Consider the following 6877-nt stretch of genomic DNA (forward strand, 5'->3'; position numbering starts at 1 on the left):
CAACCCACCCAAACCACCCAACCCACCCACCCTGCCACCCAACCCACCCACCCGGCCACTCAGCCCACCCACCCGGCCACCCAACCCACCCACCCACCCTGCCACCCAACCCTCCCACCCAGCCACCCAACCCACCCACGTAGCCACCCAACCCACCTGCCCACCAACTCATCCAACCCACTCCACCCACCAACCCACCAAACCCACCCAACCCCAACCCACCCACCCTGCCACCCAGCCAGCCCACCCACCCTGCCACCCAACCCACCCGCCCTGCCACCCAACCCACCCGGCCACCCAACCCACTCACCCTGCCACCCAACTCTCCCACCCTGCCACCCAACCCACCCCCACCCAGCCACCCACCACCCACCCAGCCACCCAACCCACCCACCCAGCCACCCAACCCACCCAGCCACTCACCCAACCTACCCACCCTGCCACCCAACCCACCCACCTAGCCACCCAACCCACCTACCCTGCCATCCAACCCACCCCACCCTGTCACCCAACCCACCCACCTGGCCACCCAGCCCACCCACCTGGCCCCCACCCACCTGGCCACCCACCCACCCCTGGCCACCCAGCCCACCCCACCTAGCCACCCAACCCACCCTGCCACCCACCTAGCCACCCAGTCACCCACCCTGCCACCCAGCCCACCCACCCTGCCACCCAGCCCACCCACCCCACCCACCTAGCCACCCAGCCCACCCACCTAGCCACCCAGTCCACTCACCCAGCCCACCCACCCCACCCACCTAGCCACCCAGCCCACCCACCCTGCCACCCCACCCAGCCCAGCACCCAGCCCAGCCACCCAACCCTCCCACCCAGCAACCCAGCCCACCCTGCCACCCACCCACCAAGCCACCCAACCCACCCACCCTGCCACCCAACCCACCCACCTAGCCACCCAACCCACCTGCCCACCCAACTCATCCAATCCAGCCCACCCACCAAACCCACCCCACCCACCAAACCCACCCCACTCACCCAACCCACCCACCCGACCCAATCCTCCCTCCCTTCCACCCAACCCACCCACCTGACCCAACCCTCCCACCCTGCCACCCAGCCCACCCACCCACTCACCCAACCCACCCACTTACCCAACCCACCCACCTAGCCCACCCACCTAGCCACCAAGCCCACCCACCCAGCCCACTCACCCAACCCACCCAAACCACCCAACCCACCCACCCTGCCACCCAACCCACCCACCCCGGCCACCCAGCCCACCCACCCGGCCACCCAACCCACCCACCCACCCTGCCACCCAACCCTCCCACCCAGCCACCCAACCCACCCACGTAGCCACCCAACCCACCTGCCCACCAACTCATCCACCCACCCCACCCACCAAACCCACCAAACCCACCCCACCCACCAAACCCACCCACCCTGCCACCCAGCCAGCCCACCCACCCTGCCACCCAACCCACCCGCCCTGCCACCCAACCCACCCGGCCACCCAACCCACTCACCCTGCCACCCAACTCTCCCACCCTGCCACCCAACCCACCCACCCAGCCACCCAACCCACCCACCCAGCCACCCAATCCACCCACCCAGCCACCCAACCCAGCCACTCACCCAACCTACCCACCCTGCCACCCAACCCACCCACCTAGCCACCCAACCCACCTACCCTGCCATCCAACCCACCCCACCCTGTCACCCAACCCACCCATCTGGCCACCCAGCCCACCCACCTGGCCACCCATCCCACCCACCTGGCCACCCAGCCCACCCACCTGGCCACCCAGCCCACCCACCTAGCCACCCAACCCACCCTGCCACCCACCTAGCCACCCAGGCCACCCACCCTGCCACCCAGCCCACCCACTCTGCCACCCAGCCCACCCACGTAGCCACCCAACCCACCTGCCCACCAACTCATCCAACCCACCCCACCACCAAACCCACCAAACCCACCCCACCCACCAAACCCACCCACCCTGCCACCCAGCCAGCCCACCCACCCTGCCACCCAACCCACCCGCCCTGCCACCCAACCCACCCGGCCACCCAACCCACTCACCCTGCCACCCAACTCTCCCACCCTGCCACCCAACCCACCCACCCAGCCACCCAACCCACCCACCCAGCCACCCAACCCACCCACCCAGCCACCCAACCCACCCAGCCACTCACCCAACCTACCCACCCTGCCACCCAACCCACCCACCTAGCCACCCAACCCACCTACCCTGCCATCCAACCCACCCCACCCTGTCACCCAACCCACCCACCTGGCCACCCAGCCCACCCACCTGGCCACCCAGCCCACCCACCTGGCCAACCAGCCCACCCACCTGGCCACCCAGCCCACCCACCTAGCCACCCAACCCACCCTGCCACCCACCTAGCCACCCAGGCACCCACCCTGCCACCCAGCCCACCCACTCTGCCACCCAGCCCACCCACCCAACCCACCCTGCCACCCAACCCACCCACCCACCCACCCTGCCACCCACCCACCCACCCACCCTGCCACCCAACCCAACCCACCCACCCTGCCACCCAACCCACCCTGCCACCCAACCCACCCACCCACCCTGCCACCCAACCCACCCACCCAGCCACCCCACAATGTTGGACATTGATTTGGCAAACCAATCCACCAACTCAGCCCATCCACACGTTTCGACGAAACCCATCGATCTCATGAACCCACTAACCTGTCCACCCGCCTATTACTTCGATCAACGAACTCGCCCCCCAATCCACTCATCCACCACCAACCCCGCGGCCCCTCCCCTCCATCACCCACCCCTCCCTCCCTCTCCCATCGTCACTCGCAGCGGCTCCTCCTACAGCGCCTCGCTGCTGACGACGATGAATATTTTGCATCAGAAAGGGTCGGGGTAGGGGGGCGAGTGGTCGCTCTCGGTAGCTTCCAGCATCAGAAGGAAGTCCACAGTCGCGTAGCCTATATATATACTATCGCCTACCTATATATAGAGGAGGCGGGGTGGCTTTATTGGGAATTAATTGTATACGTATCAATCATTTTGTGGGGTGGGGGGGGTGGAGGGATTTTTCACAACAGCTGTCAAGAAATGGTCAGTTGAAAGAGCAAATGTGTGTGTGGTGTGTGTGTGTGTGCTGCCATGTACTGTAATCGCGAGTAAGGCACACCACGCAGTGAGTGGTGAGCGTGGTTACATGTGTTACGTGTTGCGTGTGCTGCTGGAGGGCGCCCGCTAGAGGGGGAGACGACGACGAGGGTGGTGAGGGTGAAAGGGGAGGGAGCCAGAGGGGGAAGAAGGAGGAGGAGGAGGCAGCAGAGAGAGAGAGGGGCGATGGCGAGGAGGAGGAGGAGGACTCCATCTTTAGCGCCGATGCTTGTCGTACACGTGCGTGTCCAGTGAACGTGGCGGCGGCGACACGCGCCTACCCCCCCCACCACCACCACCAGCCACAGACTCGATCAGCAAGCGGCAAGGCGGGTTTAGAAGAGACAACAGCGATGGGTTCGAAGCCTCTTTAAGTGTTGACCGTCGTTAATTAGAAGGGAGGGAGGGAGGGGGGGGGTGGGGGAGGTAGTAGCAGCGGCGGCATCGTGCTAATTGCGGCCAGCGTCTTGTGTGTATCGTGGGGGCGTTAGGCAGGGAAGCGTGCGGACCTTTTGGATCCAAGAAGGCCTCTAAAGTTTATCATTTTTCGCTGTGGGGGGGGGGGGGGGCAGCGGTGTTAGGTTCGTCGTTGTTGGCGCGGTTATTCTTTTTTTAGTAGTTTTTGTTGACGCGTTAGGTCATTGATGGGTTTGGTTGATGCGTTGGTAGAGTCGAGTGAGTGAAGGGCGATTCGTCAATTAGTGTTGGTGGTGGGGGGGGGGCAGCTTGAGGCGAAGCCTGAGAAAGTCGTCTTCTTAATGAGATGGAGCAGGTAAGCCGCAGCGATTTGGCGCTTTCGCGATGCCTCGTAACACACAATCGGCCCCTTTTGACGACTTCTATCAACTCGCAGAACGCAAGCTTCCTTCACACTTTTATAAACTAAAAAACGGGGGAAAAAAACGACCGCTTTCGTCGGCAACGATAACGGCTTTTTTTTACATTTGGAGGTTTATTTTTTAGTGTTTTTATTTAAACAAATGCCGAGAGGCGGTGGCGGCGCGTGCGGCCTAGCAGGCCTCGGAGCCTGTCCGCGTTGTGAGCTTCACCACCACCACCCCCACCTACCTACCTACCACGCCGCCTCCCCCTACCCCCCCCCATAGCTTAATTAATCGTAGCTAATTAACCAACATCGTCGTCTTCATCGTCACCGCCATCAACAGGAGGCCGGGAGCCGAGACAAAAGCACGGAGGAGCGCCCGGCCTCCCCTCCCGGCTCGCCGCAGGGCGACACGGCCACGGCCGCCACCACCGCCACCATACCCCCTCGTCATCTTCAACCCTCAACATCTCCACCATCTCGGCGACGGCTGCCAGCGACGACGACGACGAGGAGGCATCGAATAACAACAACGACAACAACAACAGCAACGCGTCAAGGTGAGTGCCGGAGACCCTCCGTCACCACCACCACCCTCACAGCCTCGAACGCAGCGCCACTCGGGGCAGACATCGGGTGCGGAAGCCCCCGGGCTCTCGGCAACTTTTAGTGGCGATTGTTTCTGTTTCTTCTCTCTCTTCATCGTGTCCACGGTGACCTTGGAGAAACAACGGGGAGGCATTGGGGCTGTAGCCGCCGCCACGCCCTTGGAAGCGAGAGGGCAGAGACGAGAGCGAGAGAGACGAGACGAGAGGGGCATGGGATGGTTTTTTTCGCTCTCCTCTCTGCGGTGGTGCCGATGGCCACGCTGCCACCCAACCCACGGGGTGAAATGTTCCCGTCGTGGTTTTGCCAAGTGGACGGTGCTCGGGCAGGAGGGGAGAGAGAGAATGGGGGGGACCCCCTTTTGTTACTGCAATGCACCATTTTGTAACAAAATGGACGACCCCCACCACCACCACCGCCGCCGCCACCACCGACCCAAAGGGACCGTCACCAGCCCGGGGTGGCCGGGGGTCACCCTCGGGCTCGGCCCGGGGTCACTCTCGGGCTCGGCCCGGTCGACGCCGCCGCTGTTGACGCCGTAGATGAAGCTCGTCCCGAGGCCCCTCGCTGCAGCCCCCCCTTGAATAGGGGGGGGGGGCCGAGGAGGTTTGTTTTGAAAATGGCAAAAGTTGGCTGAATTAATTTATTGTTTTTGTTGTCGTACGGGGTGGTTGGTGGGGGGCAGAGCACGAGTTTGGTCGGGAGTCGGTGGCTGCCTTTCGTTTTTGAGAACAATTCTGGGTGACGATTTTCCACCGCCATCCACTTTATTTTTAACAGCCCCCCCTCGCCTCTCTCACCTGGGTTTTTTGTTGCTTTTGAGGTGCGGTTGGGATTGGTTTTGCGTTGGTTGCTTTTAAGCGAATGTTGTGATGGGGGTGGCTGCTATTTTCAGGGGAGATGGGCGGTGGGGGGGTTACCCCTTTCTCGGTGCTTGCGTTTGAAGCCGAATTAGGTCCCTCGTTTGTTGGATTTTATTTTAGATGTAGTCATTTTGTTTCGACGTTTCTAGCCACAGGCCGGGTTCGGCTGCAGCACAACCGCGTAGGTGCTGTCACGGATGTGGAGCGACGTCTTTCCTCGTCACTTTTACTCCTTTAGACCGTGAAAGTCAACTTTTTTAAGCCACAGCCCCTGGGATTAAAGTTTGGATTGCAATTCTCATCCAACCACCGGTGACATTAGCCCGTGGTGACTGCGGCGTAACCTGCTCACCCTTTCCTCAATCGGGCACCGTGTCTTCGAAACGTCGGGCAAGCGTTATTGTTCCCGGAATGTGTTTCCACATCGTACGCCCGTTACCTGCCTCTCAACTTTGGAACTTTCCATATCGCTGTTTGGTCTCTGTGCCACAGGTGGGGGGGGTGGTAGCTGCTATGTGCGGGTGGTCGACCCTGAACAAGGTCCCCTTTTTTAGTTATAGATATCCTCGGCTCATGAAAGCGGGCAGGCGGGTGGGGGCCCACAACTTCGGTGGGGTCAGTGAAGGCCTTTCCATCGCTTCGCTGTCAATTATGGCCTCAAGATTGCCCCTTCCACCACCAGGGTGGAGTTGACGGAGGAGATTGGCTCAAAGGCTTTCTCGTGTTTAGGTCGCAGTTTGCGGTTTTGTAACTTAGAGTTTTGGTGTACAAGAACTTTAGCGTCTATAGTTTGAGGTTTTTGTGGGTTTTTTTTCACCCCAACACATTTACTTCCCAGGGACCGAACCAATGACACTGTAGGGCATGTTGAGGAAGCCACTCCAAAAGGACATTCAACTGAAAGTGTTCGGTTTATGTTTTTGGATCGAAGGGGATTACCGTGCAAACATTCCAGCCATACTATTACACACTTTAGACGTTTTGATACTCTTTTTTACAACGTTGTTGGATTTTTCCACGATGGATATGAAAGGCATGTATAGTACACAAGTGGATACTTTGTTTAATCTCAGATTTGCTGATCTACAGTAGTCGATTGGCGATCTTTACGAAGAAGACTTCAAGTTCAAGGTAAACATGGAATTCAACAAGGACTGGACATGTCAACGATTAATTATGTATTCCAGTGGAAAAACAATGTTGGACATTGACTTAAATCATGAATAGCAACAACACATTTACCTAAAATGGGAAGGACTTAATCGGTGCATATTAACGTGCTTTTGAGATGGATCGGATGGAGAATTTAAAGTGAGGCACCTATTAATTGGACAAACCAATTACTACGTGGTTGCTGTAAGGTTAGAAAAGTGGGGTTTAGGCAAGGGTACACGTCGTTACAAGAACAGATAATGATGGATGAGGCTCTGTTGGTGGAATGGCAGCTTGGGTAGGGGTCATGG

The 6877-nt window shown here is 59.8% G+C and overlaps 1 long non-coding RNA gene across 1 annotated transcript in view; it reads left to right on the forward strand.

Annotated features, from left to right (window-relative positions):
• The window catches only part of LOC133361226 (uncharacterized), a 28408-nt gene extending 23977 nt beyond the window's left edge, over positions 1-4431 (forward strand). The window contains exon 3 of the long non-coding RNA XR_009757346.1: positions 4289-4431. This is a non-coding gene — a long non-coding RNA (uncharacterized LOC133361226). The remainder of the gene's footprint in view (positions 1-4288) is intronic.
• Positions 4432-6877: the final 2446 nt, after the last annotated feature.

This window comes from Lethenteron reissneri, chromosome 1 (assembly GCF_015708825.2).
Source record: "Lethenteron reissneri isolate LAM-NWPU_2019-01 chromosome 1, ASM1570882v1, whole genome shotgun sequence".
Lineage (NCBI taxonomy): Eukaryota > Metazoa > Chordata > Hyperoartia > Petromyzontiformes > Petromyzontidae > Lethenteron > Lethenteron reissneri.